Raw genomic sequence first — 23,375 nt, 5'->3', positions numbered from 1 at the left:
GTGAGGGCACCGGGCGCAGTTACCACTGTACAGGAGTGCCGGACTAGTATGTTATTATATATATATATATATATATATATATACACACACAAGTATATATACTTGTATATTTTAAATTATTTGCATAAAGTATATACATATACCATAAATCTTTTTTATTTACTATATAAAACATAGTGTTCATTCTAGCACCCTGCTGCAACAAACTGCTGAGATTCAGACCAGAGTGTGCTAGAAGCACCAGAGCAGACAGCTACACCCCAGGTAAGAAAGAGTAACTGCATAGGTTGTCACAGGTGTAGGGTGCTAGAATGAACACTATAAAACATATACTTACACTTCCTGCAGGACTTCAATCCTGCTAGAAGAGCAGACAGTGTCAGAGGGTGGGCAATCCTAAAGATTTCCCATTACTCACTGTTGGCTGGGAGGGAGAGAGCTGGGAAAAGCTGGGCTACTGCAGTGCAGTCGGCCCAGGCTGGTGGATGATCCTATCAGGATCACCTATCGCAGCCACTCCCCGGTAGTGTCTGTAACTTGGGGGGGGGGACGCAGCTTCCCTGAACCCAGGCTGCAGAAAGTTTTCCTGCAGCCGTGGGTGGGCAATCCTTCTAGACAAGTGGTTAACGATTCACTACCACCTGCAGAAGAAATCAGTTTGTATGCCACTATAGAAACAGCTGCAGAAGGGAGGTGTCAGCCGTACTGTAGGATCAAATTACACAATTTACAATCTCTTGTAAACTGCTACAAGGCGCAGTCACTGTGGCTCTGGGTATGGTGAGAAATAAGTTAGTAAAATGTATCTAGTGTAAATGTATAATGTATAAAGGGCAAACCAGAGGCTAGACAGATTATAGGCAGCTCTCTGCTACAAGGTAATATTAACCCCTTAAACTTGAATAACACAGAAACTGTATTTCAGACAGCTTGCATATACAGTATGCAGGGGCGTATCTATAATGGGTCCAGGGGGGCCACGCACACCCTGCACCCATAATCTTACTTACCTCTCCGGAGGCCCACGTTGGTGCAGGTGTCCGGCGCTGTAAAACGACTGGAATATGGCTGCGGCGGCCATTTTCCCGTCGTTTGCGCATGTGCAGTACAGGGAAAATGGCCGCCGTGGCCATTTTCCCGGTGACCTGTGCATACACTATAGACTCTGGGCACTCTCTAGTGCCCAGAGTCTATAACTCCGGCGCTGGCCACGCACAGCTCAGTGCGCTGCCGGCCGCTGGGCGGAGAGGAGGGTGCCTATGTCGGAGACTGCACACGGGCCCCCTCCTCTCTAGAAACGCCCCTGACAGTATGAACTATTAATTAGTTTGCCTATGCTTATTTAGTAATTTAACCTCAAATAAAATAAGTCCAGTGCAAGATAATAGCAAACGGTTTATTACAGTCTACAGGACGATGCAATCAATGCAAGTACTGGAGGCAATGACCTAAGGTCCTGATTCAGAGTTGGGAATAGAGAGAGATACAGTAGCATGTAGTGTAAATACTGGCTGCTTTTGCATGTAGGTCACAAATACTGCACAGCTTTATTATTACACTGCACTTTAGATGTCAGTTTGGAAACACTCCTCCCAAATCTAAATCTGTGCACATTTTAAATCTGCCCCACCTGCAGTGCAGCATGGTTTCACCAAGATGATCAGTTGAGAGAGATAGCTCTCTCTGGGCCTGATTCAGAGCCGAATGCTCTGACCAGAGCGCTCGCTCTGAATCAGGGCCCTCCTCCATGAAAATGGAGTGTCCTCCTGGACGCTCGCATAGCTGTGGGTGACCACCCACAGCTTATGCGAGCGTCCATGATGATGGTCGCGATGGTCAAGACCATCGCGACCATCGGGCTTGCGACGGAGACCCTGCGATAGGGTCTCGCTGCCGCAAGCCCTGGAGTGATTTTGGCTCTATCAGAGCCAAAATCACTCCCACTGACATCACTAGTGATGTCAGTGGGGCCCGCTTTAGACGGTAGGCGTTCCCATGGGAACGCCTCTGTCTGGCTGCCACGCCCACCAAAGGGGGCGTGCTGTCAATCAACATCGACAGCACGCCCCCTTTGGTGCGAGACCCGGAGCGACGGAGAGCCCGTCACTATCCGGGTCTCGCGCATGCGCACGACGGAGCTCCCTCCGTCGTGCGCATGCGCAGTGGGGCAACATCGACCCGCTTGCGAGTGTCCTGCGCTCGCGAGCGGGTCTGAATGACCCCCTCTATTCCCAACTCTGAATCAGGCCCTAAGTGCATTGGTGCCTGCAGATTCCTGAATATTGGGAATCTACGCATGGAAGGTACTGCATGGGATGTGATAGGTGCAGGATGCTAGAATGAACACTATAAGATAGAGCAATTACACCAATTTACTAAAGTATCACCGCACAATATCAAGAACATGTAAATTTGAAGATGTATATTTATCTACAGCACAGGTTCTCAAACTCGGTCCTCAGGACCCCAAACAGTGCATGTTTTCCATGTCTCCACACTGAATCAAGAGAAATAATTAGCTCCACCTGTGGACCTTTTAAAATGTGTCAGTGAGTAATGATTACACCTGTGCACCTACTGGGTGACCTGCAAAACGTGAACTGTGTGGGGTCCTGAGGACCGAGTTTGAGAACCACTGATCTACAGCATTGTATGTGCTTTGCATTTCATAGATTTCTTCCCAGTGGCGTAACTAGAGTATTTGGAGCCCAGGGCAAGATGAAAAATGTAGCCCCCCCACCTATGTGCCCGTGCTGAAAAGTGGGCGCGGCCACATGCCACAAGGTGCATGGGCACTAAAAATGGGGACGTGTCAACATGACATACCACCGTTTCTAGTCACTTTGGGAGCATTCCTTTCCATATGCACCTTAATGCCCTCAGTAGTAAAGCCTCGTCAGAGCTGTAACTAGACTTTTTGGTGCCCTGTGCCAGAAAGAGCATTGGCGCCCCCATCATTTTTCAAAGGGACATAATGCACCCAAAAAAGGGCCATGGCTTCATGGGGAAGGGCCAGGGAAGAGATATGAGAGGCCAGGAGATGCTGGGGATGAAATAAGAGGAAGCTACAAGCAAGAATGATAATAAACAAAAATTTGACAGGCCCAAACAGCGCCCCCTGACCTGTGGTGCCCTGTGCGATGGCACCGGCTGCACTGCCCTAGCTATGGCCCTGAGCCTCGTATGCAATGCCCTTAGTAGTAGTGTCTCTCATGCAATGCCCACTGTAGTAGTGCCCCTTATACAATGTCCCCAGTAGGTATCCCTTATGCAATGCCCCCTGCATTAGTGCCCCTTATGCAGTGTCCCAGTAGTAGTGTCCTTATGCAGTGCCCCCAGTAGTAGTGCCTCTTATGCAATGTCCCGTTTTAGTGCACATTATTCAGTGCCCCCAGTAGTGCCCCTTATGCAGTGCCCCCAGTAGTAGTGCCCATTATGAAATGCCCCCTGTTGTAGTGCCCCTTATGCAGTGCCCAATATATAGTGCCCCTTATAGTGCTCCCAGTAGTGCCCAATATACAGTGCCCCTTATGCAGTGCCCAATAGATAGTGCCCCTTATACAGTGCTCCCAGTAGTGCCCATTATGCAGTGCCCCCAGTAGTGCCCAATATATAGTGCCCCTTACACAGTGCCCCCAGTAATGCCACTTATGAAGTGCCCCCAGTAGTACCCCTATGCAGTGCCCAATTTATAGTGCCCTTTATATGGTGCCCCAGTAGTGCCCAATATATAGTGCCATTAGTGCCCCTTATATAGTGCCCAATATACAGTGCTCCCAGCAGTAGTGCCTTTTACACATAAGATACACACAGACACCCACACACATAATATACTTACCGGAATCCCCGCTCCTGCGCCTGCCACTGACAGCTGCTTTCGTCCTGCTCGGCACTGTGGGAGAGACGTCATCACTTTTCTCCCTTCACCCAGTGCGGGAGACGGAAGGTGGAGCTCATAAGTGAGCTCCAGCCTGGCTCCGGTCCTGGGTGCAGCAGCCAATAAGAGTCAGTCTGACTCTTATTGGCTGCAGTGCTAAAACAAACACACCGCTGCCTCCGTCAGCGTGTTTGTTTCAATGTCTAGTGCCGCGGACCGCATGTGCACTGGACTGCAGCCGGCAGCGCCCCCTGCGCCGGCGTCCAGGGCACATACCCTGCTCAACCCCCCCCACGTTACGCCACTGTTTCTTCCACAACCGATTGAGACATAAAAAAACAACAATATACAATAGCACATAGTGTAGTATTTCAATACAAATAAAAGCATATCTGGTTTCAACCTGATTTTCATCCTTTGTCAAATAGGTGAAGATCCTGGTGTAATATCATTTTAAATCATATTCAATCACTTATTAATGCCAAATACACTTGCATTTAATTAAAATCAAAAGTACATTTAATCACAAACTGAATCCTATATAGCTAAGTATTGAGATCCCTTGTATGTTTGTAGTGGAACTTTAATTATATTATTCTTATTTCTAAATTCACCATTACCATTATTATTATTTGGGATCAAGTGAAGATTATGTCCCCGTATGACATAACCAGGGGACATAATCTGGGGACATAATCTTCGCTTGATTCATTATTTGTATTGAAATACTACTTTACAAATTATTATATATTGTTGTTTTTTTGTTCCGATCAGTTGAGAAAGAATATACCTGTCCAAGTATGCAAAGACGTCGCTCTCTCTCTCTGTCTGATCAGTTAGTGAAACATTTCCCTCCCATCATGGTATCCTACTAGATGAGTGAAAGAGAGCAGTATAAACATATGTAGTAGCATAAACATGTCAGTTATTTTATGTATGTTATTCAGCCCAGTATGTAATAGAGAGTCTTTGTTATAAATGTACAGTATGAAGTGTAAAATGTCTTTATATGCTTTACAAGGAACCCAAAAGCCTAATATATACAATCAATCTAGGAGACATTTATATCATATTCACATTTCCTAAGTTGTTACTTACAATAACAATACAAATCATTACTATCATGTAATGTTTACAGGCAACTTGAGACAATCTGTCAGAGACCAGCCCACAAATAAGTTTATATTAAAGCTAAAGTTATCTTCTATGCAGTGATACATTTGAAAACGAAGAGACTGACTGTGGAAAGAAAGAGCACTAGGTAAGTTAACAATAAAATACTGTACTAATTAACGATGCAATGTAGCATACGTATTTCTCTCAATAACATATTTTTTATTTACAAGAAGTAATATAAAACATTTTCATAAACCTTACAACGATAGATTGACTTGCATTATTATTTAAAACATATAGGGAATAAAAAATAATATAATAATATCAAATACATGTATTAATACAATGTCTTGTTTTAAAAAATAAATAGACTCAATGTTTTCAAACAGATGATGGTCTCTTGAAATTTGCAAAATAGTATTTCCATAATACCTTAACTACAACAAAACAGTTAATTTAAGATACCGCATGTTAAGACAATATTATATACTAAGTGGCTATTACTGTAGCTAGACAAATTTATATAGCCTAAATGACATCTAATTACTGTAATTTTTGTAACAGAGGCATTTTGAGCAGAACTATTTTAACACCTCAATCTTGAGGTTATGGCTCCAATTAGATATGTATCCATATTTGAGTCACGTGTCTTACTTTATCCAATACATAAAATGTTCTGAAAAGCACTAAAATCTTTATAAAATGTACAGGTGAGGTGACATAGGGGTAAATTCAATTAGGCGTGAGTTGGTTTCTGCGTATTATTCTCACGGCAAACTCGCACACCGAGTTTCACTTGCAGTTCAATTACAAACTCGCATCACTTTTTCATAGGAAATTCAAATTTAAATGATGTGGGACAGGTATGTAGAGGTGTAAATGATGTGGGACAGGTATGTGGAGGTGTAAATGATGTGGGACAGGTATGTGGAAGTGTATATGATTTGGGACAGGTATGGGGAGGTGTAAATGATGTGGGACAGGTATGGGGAGGTGTAAATGATGTGGGGCAGGTATGTGGAGATGTAAATTATTTGGGACAGGTATAGCATGTGGAGGTGTAGATTATGTGAGACAGGTATGTGGAGGGGTAAATCATGTGGGACAGGTATGTGGAGGTGTATATGATGTGGGACAGGTATGTGGAAGTGTAAATGATGTGGGACAGGTATGTGGAGGTGTAAATGATGTGGGACAGGCATGTGAAGGTGTAAATAATGTGGGACAAGTATGTGGAGGTATAAATGATGTGGGACAGGTATGTGTAGGTATAAATGATGTAGGACAGGCATGTGAAGGTGTAAATGATGTGGGACAGGTATGTGGAAGTGTAAATGATGTGGGACAGGTATGTGGAGGTGTAAATGATGTGGGACAGGTATATGGAAGTGTAAATTATGTGGGACAGGTATGTGGAGGTGTAAATGATGTGGGACAGGTATGTGGATATGTAAATGATGTAGGACAGGTATGTGTAGGTGTAAATGATGTGGGACAGGTATGTGTAGGTGTAAATGATGTTGGACAGGTATGTGGAAGTGTAAGTGATGTGGGACTGGTATGTGGAGATGTAAATGATGTGGGACAGGTATGTGGAGGTGTAAATGATGTGGGACAGGTATGTGTAGGTGTAAATGATGTTGGACAGGTATGTGGAAGTGTAAATGATGTGGGACTGGTATGTGGAGATGTAAATTATGTGGGACAGGTATGTGTAGGTGTAAATGATGTGGGGCAGGTATGAGGAGGTGTAAATGATGTGGGACAGGTATGAGGAGGTGTAAATGATGTGGGACAGGTATGTGGAGATGTAAATTATGTGGGAGAGGTACAGCATGTGGAGGTGTAAATGATGTGAGACAGGTATGTGGAGGTGTAAATGATGTGGGACAGGTATGTGGAGGTGTAAATGATGTGGGACAGGTATGTGGAAGTGTAAATGATGTGGGACAGGTATGTGGAAGTGTAAATGATGTGGGACAGGTATGTGGAGGTGTAAATGATGTGGGACAGGCATGTGAAGGTGTAAATGATGTGGGACAGGTATGTGGAGGTATAAATGATGTGGGACAGGTATGTGTAGGTGTAAATGATGTAGGACAGGCATGTGGAAGTGTAAATGATGTGGGACAGGTATGTGGAAGTGTAAATGATGTGGGTCTGGTATGTGGAGATGTAAATGATGTGGGACAGGTATGTGGAGGTGTAAATGATGTGGGACAGGTATGTGGAAGTGTAAATGATTTGGGACAGGTATGTGGAGGTGTAAATGATGTGGGACAGGTATGTGGAGGTGTAAATGATGTGGGACAGGTATGTGGAAGTGTAAATGATGTGGGACAGGTATGTGGACGTGTAAATGATGTGGGACAGGCATGTGAAGGTGTAAATGATGTGGGACAGGTATGTGGAGGTATACATGATGTGGGACAGGTATGTGTAGGTGTAAATGATGTAGGACAGGCATGTGGAAGTGTAAATGATGTGGGAGAGGTATGTGGAAGTGTAAATGATGTGGGTCTGGTATGTGGAGATGTAAATGATGTGGGACAGGTATGTGGAGGTGTAAATGATGTGGGACAGGTATGTGGAAGTGTAAATGATGTGGGACAGGTATGTGGAGGTGTAAATGATGTGGGACAGGTATGTGGATATGTAAATGATGTAGGACAGGTATGTGTAGGTGTAAATGATGTGGGACAGGTATGTGGAAGTGTAAATGATGTGGGACAGGTATGTGGAGGTGTAAATGATGTGGGACAGGTATGTGTAGGTGTAAATGATGTGGGACTGGTATGTGGAGATGTAAATGATGTGGGACAGGTATGTGGAGGTGTAAATGATGTGGGACAGGTATGTGGAAGTGTAAATAATGTGTGACAGGTATGTGGAGGTGTAAATAATGAGGGACAGGTATGTGTAGGTGTAAATGATGTGGGACAGGCATGTGAAGGTGTAAATGATGTGGGACAGGCATGTGAAGGTGTAAATGATGTGGGACAGGTATGTGTAGGTGTAAATGATGTGGGACAGGCAGGTAAAGGTGTAAATTATGTGGGACAGGTATGTGGAGGTGTAAATGATGTGGGACAGGTATGCGGAAGTGTAACTGATGTGGGAAAGGTATGTGGAGGTGTAAATCATGTGGGACAGGTATGTGTAGGTGTAAATGATTTGGGACAGGCATGTGAAGGTGTAAATGATGTGGGACAGGTATGCGGAGGTGTAAATGATGTGGGACAGGTATGTGGAGGTGTAAATGATGTGGGGCAGGTCTGTTCCATTACTCCAAGACAGGTAGTAACACAGGGATGTAAAATCACTTATTAATGAATTAATAACTGCCCACTGTAGATTAATATCCTGGAGCATTGGGCCTTAGCATAAAGGGGGACAGTTCACATTCTCATTCATTACCTTGAGGCACTAACGCATTCATAAGCCCTTTCATTTACCGTAGGGTGCAGGAAGGGCATGTTTCCACTATAAAAACAAGGGAGTGTTAGCCAGGTATAAAAAGCCAAGCACTATTGGGAAAAAGTCCTTTCCTTTGGGAAGAGGAAGAGAGTGGCAGGGAATGGAACCCAAGACATCACTGTAGTATTGCATTCTACAGTGATGTGTTGGATTCCATTCCCTGCCACTATCTTCCTCTTCCCAAAGGAAAGGACTTTTTCCCAATAGTGCTTGGCTTTTGTGAGAACCCAGAACACTCAGAGATCCAGTAAATGGAAATAGGTGGTGGGATATCAGAGATTCTGCCTGGTCTATTACTGGTAACTGCAACACCTGTCTTGTCCACAGACAGGAGAAGAAAATACAGTGACTGTGTCCATCACTAACAGGAGAAGATATAGCTATTGCTTTCTGCCAGAGACAGAGAGAAACAATAATGCTTGCCTTCTAGCACTTACAGTGAGTAACACTACATGTCTACATGTCTGCTAAACATTGTGTACCAAACACAAGTCACCTTAATGGTATACTTTCACCTGCCCACTACTACAACCCTACAGTAGATTATGTTACCAGCGGGCGCCCGGCTTCTTCTCTCCCCCCCCCCCCCCGACGCCATCAGCAGCCGGAGGACAGAGCTCACTCCTCAGCTCTGGCTTCTGGGTCCCGCAGTGCACTATGGGAGTGACGTCATGACGTCACTCCCATAGTTCCGAGGAGCGGGCGCCGAGGCCGGCAGCAGGCACTGGAGCAGGGTTTAAGGTAAGGATTTTTGTGTGTGTGTGTGTATGTGTGTGTGCGGGGGGGCTTACTACAGGGGACACTACAGTGGCATCATATAGGGTCACTAATGGGAGCACTACAACTGGGGCACTACAGGGGCATTACTACTGGGAGCACTTCAAGGGTCATTACTACTGGGGCACTGCGGGGAGCATTACTATTGGGGGAACTACAAGGGCATTACTACTGGGGGCACTGCAGGGAGCATTACTACTGGGGGCACTACAAGGGCATTACTAATGGGGGCACTGCAGAGAGCATTACTACTGGGGGCACTGCAGGGAGCATTACTATTGGGGGCACTACGAGGGCATTACTACTGGGGGCACTGAAGGGAGCATTACTACTGGGGGCACTGCAAGGAGCATTACTACTGGGGGCACTACAGGGGCCCTTACTACTGGGGGCACTGCAGGGGTTAATCATCACTTGTGAATATTATTAGGGCGCTGTGTTCCATGTGCTGCATATAGCAGACGTTTAAATCAATCTTGAATCTTGATATATGTGACCCGTTAATAGAGGTCAGTTTGTTATTGGTTAGACATAGAGATTATAGGGATCATCTTTTAAGGTTATAGGTATTGTACTGTTAACATATCAACTGTATTCATTGTTTTATACATTAATATAAGATATGCAGTTTTCTAATATAAACTTTGTATAAAACTGTATCTTCTCTTATTTTTGCACTTGCATGTTAGGACTTTGGTTTCTCTATCTATTGGATAGCAGTATTATTGCACCTGATATACTGCTCTCTATTTAAATGCAATTGAGTTTCTATAATTTTTACTATTATTATTTTTTGCATGTTCTTATTAGGTTCACATTAAATAAACACGAAAGTAGTAATTATGGATGATTGACACAAAATTTATTTATAATGTATTATCCGCTTGATAGGTGGACTAAAACACAGATATAATTCTGTGAAACAAGTGTGTGAATTTCATATGACATCTTGTCTTTACCTGTTTCTGTTATCTATTAACTGCGGGCTATCTCATTTGAGTAATTCTCTCATCGTGTATCCGATGCTTTATGTATGACACTCGACAGCAGAAATGAAATGTGAGTAATGTCCCTGTTACTCTGTTGTTTCCAAGGGCAATCTGCTCTCCGGTAATCTCTCACTCCTCATAGATAGCACTGAGCAGAGGTGAGGAGCAGTAGAATGAGGAGAAGCAACCTTATGCCCTGACTTTTCTGAGTAATCTTTACAAACCCACTATTTATTATGACTTGTGTATTGACAGGTACTTACTGCTGCAAGATGATGTGTTAACTATTAAGAACTTTATTGTATTGTACATACTACGTTATATTTTGCCAGTCCAAGGGATTGAACATTTTCCTTAATTGATTTTATCAAGTCAATAATTTTTGAATGAATTTTTGTTATATTTTGTGTGTTTTGTATATAGTATTGTATTATATGTGTGTCTACTGGGTTTAATATGGGTATTTAATGTGTGTGAGTCCATATTTTAGAAATTTGAAATAAAGGTTATTTTTTATGGGTATATTTATGTATCCTGCCCCCGACCATACAGATTTAAGAGTGCTCACCTAACAGAGTTCCTTTCCCCTTTTTTCCTTTTTCTGTCTGACAGTGTTGTTTACACTAAAATTTGATCCGGACTCAAGTTCAGCCCCACAGTCTGAGACCACCAGCCAATGCCAGATATAGCAATTATAGTATACTACTGATCAGTGTTTCCCAGTTACGCCTGTCAGTCCTTTTGTTCATCAGACACACCAATTATATACTGTTGCTGCACCGTGAGCTCAATACCAATATGTGAATTAGTTAGCAGTCAGTGGAGAGCATTGCTAGACTGTTTAGATTTATGTTAAACAGAGTGTTATTGTGTTTCCACATTGTTGGTAGCATTGTGTTATACATATGATACTACCTGTCACCCAGTCAGGAGATAGCTAGAGAGTTAGAAAATAGAGCCAATAGCCTGCCTCGCTGCTACTGATCTACTCTCTGCCATTCTATTGCCTTGTTGATACTATCGATAATCATTAATTTGCAATACACTTTTCACATGGTAAACACACTACCCATTATACCAAAGCGATCTATCAATAAATATGCCAGGAGTCATCAACCCACTGTTCTAGTTATGTCCTTTAATTAATGTGAGAGCGTATGTAAAGAGGTAGTGGTTTCCCAAGATGACACTTGGTAGGACATAATAAACCTACCACCCTGAAGACTCCACTCAAGATTTGTCGGAGGCATTGCACAATGATACCAGGTGAGAGGCAGTATAATCTCATACAATAAGAAACTCACAGAATACAACTTTTTGAACAACTAGGTTCCAGGTAACATAATTTAAGATAGCACAGTATTCAAGCTCACCAAGAACAAACATGTCAGCAAACAGGGTATCCCAAAATTGTTCCGCCCTGATAAAAACTTATGAGGTTCAAACCTTAGCTGCACCCTCTACTGACACATAACAGTTTTGCTGTATTATAAAGTATCAGCATGAATCAGCAAACACCTTTGACACGTAATCCTTAACTTGTTATGGGTTAAGTTATATGTATGCTAAATAAACTGAAGCATCAACACTTAGAGCTGCATCATGTATGCAAAAACATGTGTAGTAACCCTACAAGGTCAATATTGGGGAAAATGCAGTTAGACAGTCGATTAAGCCACTAATAGTTGTCCCAAAGTCTCTTTACTTTTGTACAGTGAACAGGAATGTGATTTATATGACATTTTTCTACCACCTAGAATCATTCCTGGAAACTAGGTTGTGAGATTTCTGTTACTCTATTTTTACACTATTATGACTATTACATCAAGATAAGAAAGAATGTTATTTTTTTAAATCAATGTTTCATTTTACACTACATTTTATAACTCCAGAAATATAAATATTTCAATGCACCAGACTGACATGCACGGTGTGAAGATTTATGGCTGGTCTCAAAAAGCTAAACTCAGAATAAGACAACAGTATGTAAATCTGTGCTCCTAAAAATATAGGAAAATATAGGTCAGTACTTTTCATAGACTGCATACCAGTTGTGTAGCTAGAACTTTATGGGATCCATAACAAAATTTAAAAAATGCCGCCAATGCTTCCAGGGAGACATCACTCCCCACAGTGCTCCACTATAGTGGGTATACTTAGTGTTACATTACAGTCATTACCCCATAATATAATATCAAACAACCATTTTTTATAACATTAGCCAATTGAATGACCAAAATAATTTTATGCCTCATAGTGATTCTGTCTGTGTATAGTATGACCACAGTAGAGCCCCTGCTCCACTTTATAACAAGTCCCATAGTAGTGCGCCAGGTTATAGTATGCATCCCCGTTATATTTCCAAACTTACTTGGGCCTTGTCTGTTCCCAGTTTATAACTTACCTTATGGAGCCTCTTCAGTTGGCAACTCCTCCGTCCATCTCTTTGCTGGCACTGAAATAATCACGCCAACGTCAGTGGAAGGACCACCAGCATACAAGATTATAGGTTATGTCAGTGGAACGCTGGGGTCATCTCTCCTAGCTGCATTATTACATGTGAGCTGCGTGCAGGGGAGGTGGCCCCCCTAAAACTCTGGGCCTCTAGCAAAACCACCTAATGCATCCACTGCAGTTACGTTCTGCCTTATTCCCTAGTCTTCCAACCATACTTGCTTACTCTCCCAGAATCTCCGGGAGACTCCTGAATGTCAGGTGGCACTCCAGGATGCCCAGAAAAGTAGGTAAGTTTCCCAGAGACTGCCCACTTCCTCAAGTAAAGTTGATGGTCTGGGCTGCCGATGGACCAATTAAAAAAAAAATTGCTCCATTTAATGGTGGTATTGTATAGTGGAGCCGATGCCCAATATATCTGCAGGCATAATGGTGCATTGTGCTGTATGCACGAGCGGTCAGCAGGTGACACACAGTCACCTGCAGAGGCCGCCGGTGACTGACAGCTCAACTGGGTTGGCACATGTAAATGCCCACCCAGTTGTGACACATCTGGCTGACAATTGGTAATGCTGGGTACACACTGAGACGATGTGTACCGGAACGATATGGCGGCTGAAGGGCTGATATATTATATCCTGGGTACACATTAGAATGATGTAATGAACGACAGAATGATCACTTGTTTTGTCCTACATTAACATGCATGGAGCCGCAAGCGATATCGTCAGGTTTGATGTGCAGCACATCAAACCTGACGACATCGCATGTTACACGCTGCACGATATGTCATTACGATTTGGCCAAATCGTAATGACATTGTCTCAGTGTGTACCCAGCTTAAGTGTGTATGCACTTACCAGTCGTCAGATAGGACGGCAGATCCGTCGTCCTAATGTGCACCCAGCTTTAGGCATAGCAAGGTCCAGCGCTGGGAGCTGGAGCTATTGTGTATATAAAAGGTGATGGAATGTGTTTTTGTATATGTTTTTAAATATAAACAGATGCATTTAAGCTAATGTGCAGCCCTGTATCCAGCACTGCAGAGATGTGTTAGCAAAAGATCAGCAGACTGGAAATAAAAAGGTTTTCATTTAGATTACCATAATTTTTAATGCGCTGTGCGCAGATGTAGAATCACAATGTTTGTGCAACGTATGTTTAAACGTAGGGACTATGCACTTACAGAAATGTATAAGGAATTGCCATCTTTTAGGGAATTAGATTGTAATTATCCTGACCTGGCAAAATGCCTAGTGTGAAATGACCAACTGTGTTTACAGTCAATGCATTCCAGAGGCTATGCATGTATTCAATGTGTTGTGGAAGTTCTCTAAGAAGGTGTAAATCATATAGTATTTTGGACAAACTGGTTTGGCTCCTTTGACATACTGTACAAGATGTATTTATTTATTTTTTTGGAGATAGTTGTGTGATTGGGGGAGAATTACAATATGCTGTGTTGTGTCATCTAACTATATAAAGGACTGATGTAGCTTTGAAAGTTATATATGACTCTCAGAGAGGACTGTACTTCTGAAGATTACCTGTATGCTGTGGAGTTATTGTCTTTTTAAAGCCTGAGCAATAAACATCTACTTGCTTCAAGACGCTTGTATCTTGTGACCACCACAATAGTGCAAAACTACGTTCTGTTCTATGACTGTTCTGGATTAAGCTCAGTGTCTCCAGGCTAAGACCCAATGCCAGTTGGTCCATGGTGAGAGAGCAGTGAGAATTACTTTGGGAACACAAACCAGGAAGTGTTGCAGCAGTTTGTCCACACATACCCAGAAGTAAGCAGCTCCAGGTGCCAGTATAGAACCTGGGAAAAGTGGTTCCAGGTGCCAAGGTAAGAGCCTGGGTAAAAGTAAGCGGTCCCAAATACTAGTGTAGGAGCTTGGTGGTGGCAGTGGATACCCACCCACTGTGCAGTGGGTGGAGTCAGTAACAAGTGGTTATTGATGGTGAGAGGGAATCCCTAAGAAAGGCGAAGCAAGGCCACTCAGGGACGAGTAACCACCCTCTATTCGGATTAGTGCATCACCTGGCAGGACGAGGTCATCCGGCACATTACATCTACTATTCGGTACGTGGCCACCCCTAGCTCCATGGTTACTTTTTATTATGTATATAATGTATGTGAAATAAATGCTTGCAGTTTTTAGCAATTCATGCACTATTGGAAGCATATTTAAGTTGCATGTTGGATTTATCCTCTATGAATACTTGGAAGAAGAAGCAGCAGTAAAATATGTATATATGTCACCCTGCTCAAGCTTTTAAGTAAGCTCAATACCTAAAGGGGACTACTACCCCAACTCTTTTTTCCTACTATATCCTAAATATAGTGGAGGGTACACAGTTTCCACCTTTTTTATATGCTACGAAGGACTTTGCTTAAAGGAATAAAATAACACTCTGAGGGATATTTATGATTGAAAGACTTTTTCTTTGGGACACTTATTTGCGCCTGATTTGGTTTTTCCCTTTGTTAATTATGACAATTTTTTTATTTATCACAGGCCTATCTCTTCTTGGGAGGAGAGTTTAAAAAATAGAATTTATTTATATCAAATGAAGTTTACACAGTATACATTGAGTCCCACAGATTTAGATACACCAAGTAGCGACAAGCAAGTGTACACCCAACACATGCACCTCAGTGAGGCGGATGGTCCACACATTACATGGTCTAATTTTTTGGTAGTAATATCCTTACCATAGATACTGACAAGCTCCAATCACAGTCCTTGGCTCACACAAAGTAAACACTGATCCCGCTACCACTCAGCCACCTCTTCTTTCTGCGACTGTACGATGTCAACACACTGGGTGGGGCCTCAGTTCAGTACGAGCAGTCGCTTCGCTTTATAAAAAATGCCGGTCAGGGAGATGGCACATGTGTATATGGGTGGAGAAAAACTTCTTAACCTGCTGTGCCCCTAGATGTGTCCCTTCTATCGGCAGCCCAGCTATGTACTACAAATAATGCTGACGTATTATTGTGCACTACTATTACTGTGATATATTAATTGGTATTATTCGTCATTGTCACTACTACTACTTGTTATATATTATTTTGCATTACCACTGCTAGTGGCTTATTAATAAGCATTAATTTTGCTGATGGTATGTTGCTTGTCATTACTGTCACTCCTAATTTATTACTAGGCATTATTATTACTGCTAGTTATTAGTTACTACAACTGCTGGTGACATAAATGGACATACAACTTTAGATGGTACGTTATTGGGTGTTACTGCAAAATCTCTAGACATTATTTGGCCTTCATTCTGCTGTTGGATTATGAATGACCTTTTCATTAATCATGAGGATTATTGTCATACTATTATTTATGGCATACTACTAAGCATTACTATTACTGCCGTGCACATTAGAGCGCACTAATGCTATGGCTGACACAGCATCATTCATTACTATCGCTGTGGGCTGTGCTGCTGCCTCTGTGCTGGTGGCTAATAGTAACAATACAGGTTGAGTCTCCCATATCCAAAATGCTTTGGATATCGGGATATTCCGTATTTTGGAATATTTGCATACCATAATGAGATATCTTGGGAATGGAACCCCACACAGAATGCTTTTATGTTTCATATACACCTTATACACACAGCCTGCAGGTCATTTTATAAAACATTTTCTCTAATTTTGTGGCTCAAACAAAGTTTGTGTACACTGACTGAACCATCAAAAAGCAAAGGTTTCACTATCTCAGTCGTGCTAAAAAAATTCCGTATTTTGGAATATATGGATATGGGAGACTCAACCTGTATTGGAATCACACTGAACAACAGTGGAGATCTCAAATCGTTTTAAAGTGAAATGTTATTAAAGTCTTTAATTGTACTTTTTTTAAGCAACATTAAAAAAGAGAAAGAAAAAGTACTATACAGCCTCTTGGAGGAGATGAACATCGCGTGTAAGGCCCCAAAATCTGCTAGGTTGCCCAGAATGAATTTAGAATATATCAAACAGCAATACGGTCATTAGGACTATTGTATCTAAAAGGTTTCAGAAAAATTTACTCCAGTATTTAAATCTGCAATAACAGTTTAATGTACCAATTATTTCTCTTTTTTAAGAAATAATGTATAATCTAGTAATTTGTATTTGCAGCACATATCAACATATTTAACTGTATTGATTTTATGAAAATGTATAGAAAAAGGTGCCAAACAAGCATTTTAGGTAATTTTTTAAGAAAAAACTACAGTACTTTGAGAGTCTGTTCAAGGAAAAAAAATAAAAATTTCATGGCCCCCATCCTCAGCCCCCACACCACAGGAATAACTAACATACTGTACATCATGGGCTGGTTCAGCCACACAGAAAAAAAATATAAAAAAGACCATCCCACACTAACAAAAACTAGGCTGTGTGTGACACTGTGCACCATACATTCACTTGACTCTGTAGAAGTTACAGCAGTCTTCAGTTTTCAACCAGTTTTGCAGAGCCAGAGTGCAGGCAGGGAAGAAGAGCCAGCCCAGGGCCCAGGCACTTGCAGACAGCAGGCAGAGGCAACGACTCCCACACCAGCAAGTCAGCCCAGTCCTCCCCCCCTGAGGTAGCACTAGCGCTGCTCGCCTTAGGCACAGACAGGGTCCAGGGATTGAGACAGTGTCACTGTCAGAGTCAGCCAGGCCTCTGCTTAACATCAATAGCAGCACTCCAGAGTGACCGGGTGCAGCTTTAAAAGCAGTTTTGCAGCACTATCCCTATGACATCACACGTAGCCGCACAGCTGCGCAGATAAATCACGAAAATCCCAGTATTGGAGGCACCAATCCCGGGATTCAAATTATTCTTTCCGCTAAAACCCAGAATACCACCAATCCCGATCCTGGGATTGGCTTCTCTAGTAGAAATTCACACATTTCTCAACCAAAGTAGGAAAAGATGGAAACGTTCAGAAGAGGCTATAGCATACTTACCTACTCTCCCTGAAAGTTCGTCCCCCTAAAATCGAGTGGTGCGTCTGGCTGTCCAGATAAGTGGGGAAGTCTCCTGTACCCCCTTCTAGCCGCCCGCACACCACTTTCCAGTCAATCGCCCCCCCCCCCCCCCTGTGGCTGCCAATTTACAGAGCACAAGTGGGTGGTCCGGGGGAATGACGCGATTCCCTCATTTGTATCCGCGCCTCCGCTATCTAATGCTTGTTTTCTCTGCACTGTATAGCAGAGAGAGGCGCCACGATGATGCAATCGTGCCTCCATGACACAGCCTACCTTTGCAGCCAACATGCACTCTTTGTGCCAATCTGGCTGGCAACCCCTGAGGTCAGCAACTATGGGCTATAGGAGTGGTTCCCAAACTATGTGCCGTGGCACCCTGGGGTGCCTCAGGACACTTGCAGGGGTGCCTCGGGTTGGTGGTCCAGTACCAAATAAAATTATTTTTAGTCAGTTTGATAGGCAAAACCAGTGCTAATGGCTGCAAATCAAACAATATGTGGACAAAAAGAAGTGCAGCCCTGTCAACCACCACATAACTGAACCTAAGAGTGCCATATAAGCACAATTTACCTAATTTAATTTTTGCAAAATTTCTCAATGAGAAACTTTTGGCCCTGGGGTACCGTGAAAAAAATGCTGATACTCTAAGGCGCCATGATTTGAAAAAGTTTGGGAACCACTGGGCTATAGTAATCACTAATACCAATGGCTGAAGTATTTTGCACAGATAAGCTCTAAATAGTTTTTATAACAATTATATGATAAGCCCTACCTTTAGAATGTAAGCTCTCATGAGCAGAGCCCTCTTTCTTTGTGTGCTTTTCTTTCCCTTAAGTTGGGTACATCCTTGTCAATATATCATTAGCTCGATAAATAATATAACAACATATCAGGTCGCCACTGCAGCACAACGGATGCCGATATAACATGCAGAAATATTATTTAATTTGTGCATGGTTTGGGAAACCGATACAAATAATAGTCATATGACTTATGTACACTTAAATATTACTTTTCCAGAATCATAGTACCCGATATGATACATATAAAGATTATATTGCAATGCCAATGCTTACTTATTGATTTTAATATCAGCGTTTAATAATAACGTTTTAAGATAGATGTTGTTTAATCACCGTATAAAGTAAAATTATGCTGATATAATTTATTGCTTATTTAGATTAAATGTTTGCAGTTCATACAACCGATTTACACAATACTGATATCTTTGAAAACAATCTTAAGCCTTATGGTATGAGATCTGTGTAAACTCACACAGTACATTTAGTGGGAGGGGGTGAAGCACATTTGGAACATATTTAATGTATCATATTGTCTAATTCAAGGTTCGCCCAAACCCACCACACTTAACACTTAAGCGTCATGGCATCTGTCTGACTCCTGACTGGGAGTAGATGCAGGGTTGTACATGTGGCTGGGGGGAGGACCACAAAGCTGGTCAAAGTCACAGTCAGAGCTCCAATGTGGGCTTGTGGAAGAAAATGGGTTGTCTCATCTCTCTTCATGGGCTCCAGTCTCAAAGCAGGTAAAGGACAATTGTGGGTTTGGGGGGACAATCTGATGAGCATATATGAATTGTAAGTGGCATCTTATGGGGTCTGATGGCAAATTAGGGGCATCTGGAGGAGTCTGATGGGTTATAATGGGTATCTATGTCATACAGTATAAGGGGCACCTGGAGCAGTCTGATGGCATACAATGAGAATATGGAGAGGTCTGATAGCATCAGAGAGACATGGGGATAATATTATATATCTGCCAAACTGACCTTAATTAGATTTTGTCCTGCACACTGATAGTGACAGAAGGTTGCCTACCCCTGGTCTACATAAACTAAGCATTATTGTTTAAAACAATTGTTTAAAAAAATTTTAATTAACAAGTTATTTGGTTTCTGTTTAACTGTCACACATTAAATGATGAAATAGGAATCTTCTTTATTGCAGTAAACAAAGTGGAACTGTCAATTAAGTAATGTGAATAACTGTCCAAAACTTCATATTATATACAGTAGCTCTACAAAGAATACACATATGCTAATGATTTAAACACGATAAGCTACAGAAGTTAAGGAACAGTCAGCCAATCAGAGACAGCTGATACATAGAGATACATAACATGACAGAAGTCAGGGCTACATAAAAATCGGATTTAAAAAAATAAAAATAAAAAATAAAAAACGGATTTATATGATTTAAATCAGCTTTTTTAGATTTAAATAGGATTTTTTATTACATTTTTTTTAAAGTAAATGTTTTAAAATTTTAAAACGTTTACATACATTTTCTTTTTATAAAAATCCTTTTTAAATGATAGAAAAAAAAATCTGATTTAAATCAAATAAATCCATTTTTGATTTATTTTATTTTTTTTAAATCCGATTTTTATGCAACCCTGACAGGAGTATCTGCGTCCAGGCCTACAGGAGTCGCAATTCTGTGAACACGCTAATACATTACTTATACTATAAACTTGTTCATCCCTTCCAGCCTATTCAAAATCAAGAAAGGACAAATGCATATGTACTTTTGCTGGTAGTCATGTCCATTATTTTATTATCTGCGACTTAACTATCGCAACCACTTTCCAATCTATCCCTCCATATTAAGCCCCAAAGCAAGGATGATCTTCCTCAGGTGCCACTCTACATCTGCAGCACCACGCCACAAATTCCTATACTGGCTCCTGTGTCCTCCAGAACCAAATTCAAATGACTCACCCTCCCATAGAAAGTCCTCACCTATCATCCTTTATACATCTCAAATCTCATCTCTAAATACTCTTCCTTCTTTTATATCTACAGTACCTCTGACACCTCACCTCTGATAACTACCTCTCACTGCAGGCTACAAGACTTCTGCTGTGCAACTACCCAGATATGGAATTTCCTACCATGCCATCAGACTCAACCACCTTCAAATCTTTAACTGCTCTGTGAAAACGGAGATCTGTATTATACTTTACCCTACTCCCACCTATTCAACCCATGCTAGTGCACCCTCACCACTGTTCCAATGTCCACTTTGAGCAACACTTGTTTGGTTCAGCTATGCCCTCTTCCAGTAAGGATATAAGCTCTCTCATGAGCAGGTCCTTCACTATCATTTACTTTCACGTCTGTATTTCTATTGTCTACCTTTTATGTCCCTGCATTATATAAGTCCTGTTTAACCCACATTCCAGCGCCACGGCCCGTATGTGTTTAGTCATTGGTATATGCCAAGTTATTACTTAGATTTCTTAAACAATATAAATTATAACCATTTATAATACCATATGTATTAGTGTTTAAACTTTATTTGTAGTACACTATGTAGACAAAAGTGATTGGACACTGACCGCAAATAGATCAATGAGATTTTATTGCCATCAGTACTTTATAGATCCACCATGTGCAGTGATTACTGCAGACATCCTTCTTGGCAAACTGACCACAAGTTCCTGGACAACAGCAGGCAATATGTTTTGCCATTCTGCCTTAAGTACAGTGACCAACTGTGATACTGAAGAAAGTCGAGTCGGCCTAGAATGCACCCGTCGCTCCAATTCGTCCCAGAGGTTCTCAGTGGGGTTAAGATCTGGACTCTGAGCTGGCCAGTCTATCCAGGTTACCAAACTTTCTGTATACCTGTCCAGCATCGTCCTGGAAACATGATAGGTGGCATTGTCGTCCTGATAAAAACATTTGTTTTTTCCCGTAGAACTGCCACAATGAGAGTACAGAGTTATCGAGAACATCTGTATACTTCTCATTTTATACCTTAATGAACAAGTGTCTGCTGCAGGAGCACAACATTTCGCGTGCGCGGGGGTGTCCAATCACTTGTCTACATAGTGTATAAGGGCTCTATGATTCTAAAAAAGTTAAACATATAACCATAAGCCATAGCATTAAAACCACCTGCCTAATACTGTGTAGGTCCCCCTCATGTCACCAAAATAGCTCTTACTCCTTGAGGCATGGACTCCACAAGACCTCTGAAGGTGTCCTGTAGTATCCTTCCCCAAGACATTAGCAGCAGATCCTATAAGTTGCAAGGCGGGGCCTCCATGCTTCATACTTGTTGTTCCAGCACATTCCACAGATGCTCGATCAGACTGAGATCGGGGGAATTTGGAGGCCAGGTCAACACCTTGAACTCTTTGTCATATTCCTCAAATCATTCTTGAACAAACAGCATTATCCTGCTAAAAGAGGCCACTGCCATCAGGGAATACCGTTGCAATGAAGGGGTGTACTTGGTATGCAACAATGTTTAGACAGGTGGTACATTTCAAAGTAACATCCATATGAATGCCAGGACCCAAGGTTTTCCAGCAGAAGATTGCCCAGAGCATCACGCTGTCTCCCACGACTTGCCTTCATCCCAAAGTGCATCCTGGTGCCATCGCTATGATGTAAAGAAGACTTGATTCATCAGACCAGGCCACCTTCTTCCATTGCTCCATGATCCTGTTCTGATACTCACATGCCCATTGCAGGCGCTTTTTCAGTGGTGGACTAGTGTCAGCATGGCAACTCTGACCAGTCTGTGGCTATGCAGCCCCATACACAGCAAACTGCAATGCACTGTGTGTTCTGACACCTCTCTATCACAGCCAGTATTAACTTTTTCAGCAATTTGTGCTACAGTAGCCCTTCTGTCGGCTACTGTAGCAGACGGATCAGCTTTCGCTTCCTACAAAAATCAATGAGTCTTGGACGCCTATGACCCTGTTGCTGGTTCACGGGTTGTCCTTCCTTTGACCACTTTTGGTAGTTACCAGCCACTGCATACCGGGAACACCCCATAAACCTGCCATTTTGGAGATGCTCTGACCCAGTCCTTTAGCCATCACAATTTGGCCCTTGTCAAAGTCGCTCAGATCCTTACACTTGCCCATTTTTCCTGCATCGAACACATTAACTTCAAGAACTGACTGTTCACTTGCTGCCTAATATATCTCACCCCTTGACAGCTGCCATTGTAACATGATAAGTAATATTATTCACTTCACCTGTCAGTGGTTTAAATGTTATGGCTGATGGGTGTAAGTGACACAAAAGTCATATGATATTTTCCCAATTGAGGAGTTCCCCAAGTTACATATTAAATAGTATTTCCATAAGAAATACAGGACACCATTCAGGAGTTTCAAATAAGACCTGTAATGCCTATGAGTTTTGTGTGGAAGACTTCTTGAGAGGGTTTTATTACTGCTCTTTGAAATGGCACATAATTTACTTTTGTACTTATTGTAAAGATATAAACTAATCAGTCAATAAAAGAACATTGGTTTTTTTTGGTAAGTAGGCACAATGGCACTACTTTAATATTCTCTTTCTATTTTCTCTCTCCCCCTCCTCTATCTCTCTCTCTATTTATATATATTTACTGTATATGTGTCCACATACAAAAACAGAACAGGACTACACTATGAGCGCCTTCTTGTGTTGTCTTTGTAAGTTTATTTTTCCGATCTATTGCTGCCAAGCATCCAACATGAGGATTGTTAATATTTGTGTATACAAGTTTATACAATACCGTATTCAGGGTTTGTTTTTATTATCACTCTCTCTCTTTCTCTATATTTATATACAGATATGTCCTCATACACTATTGCCGCAGGCACGCCAAACAGCCTGTGCAGCTCGGCTCGCGCCGACAGTCTTTTTTGCTCTAGTGTACATATTAGTCTTACAA

General features: G+C 41.9%; 1 protein-coding gene across 2 annotated transcripts in view; it reads right to left on the bottom strand.

Moving 5' to 3' along the window:
- The window catches only part of IDUA (alpha-L-iduronidase), a 215,464-nt gene that overhangs the window by 146,436 nt on the left and 45,653 nt on the right, over positions 1-23,375 (bottom strand). The window lies entirely within an intron of this gene.

Source organism: Taudactylus pleione, unplaced genomic scaffold (genome assembly GCF_031769625.1).
Source record: "Taudactylus pleione unplaced genomic scaffold, aTauple2 ptg000273l, whole genome shotgun sequence".
Taxonomy (NCBI): Eukaryota; Metazoa; Chordata; class Amphibia; order Anura; family Myobatrachidae; genus Taudactylus; species Taudactylus pleione.
This window is presented reverse-complemented; position numbering and strand designations above follow the sequence as displayed.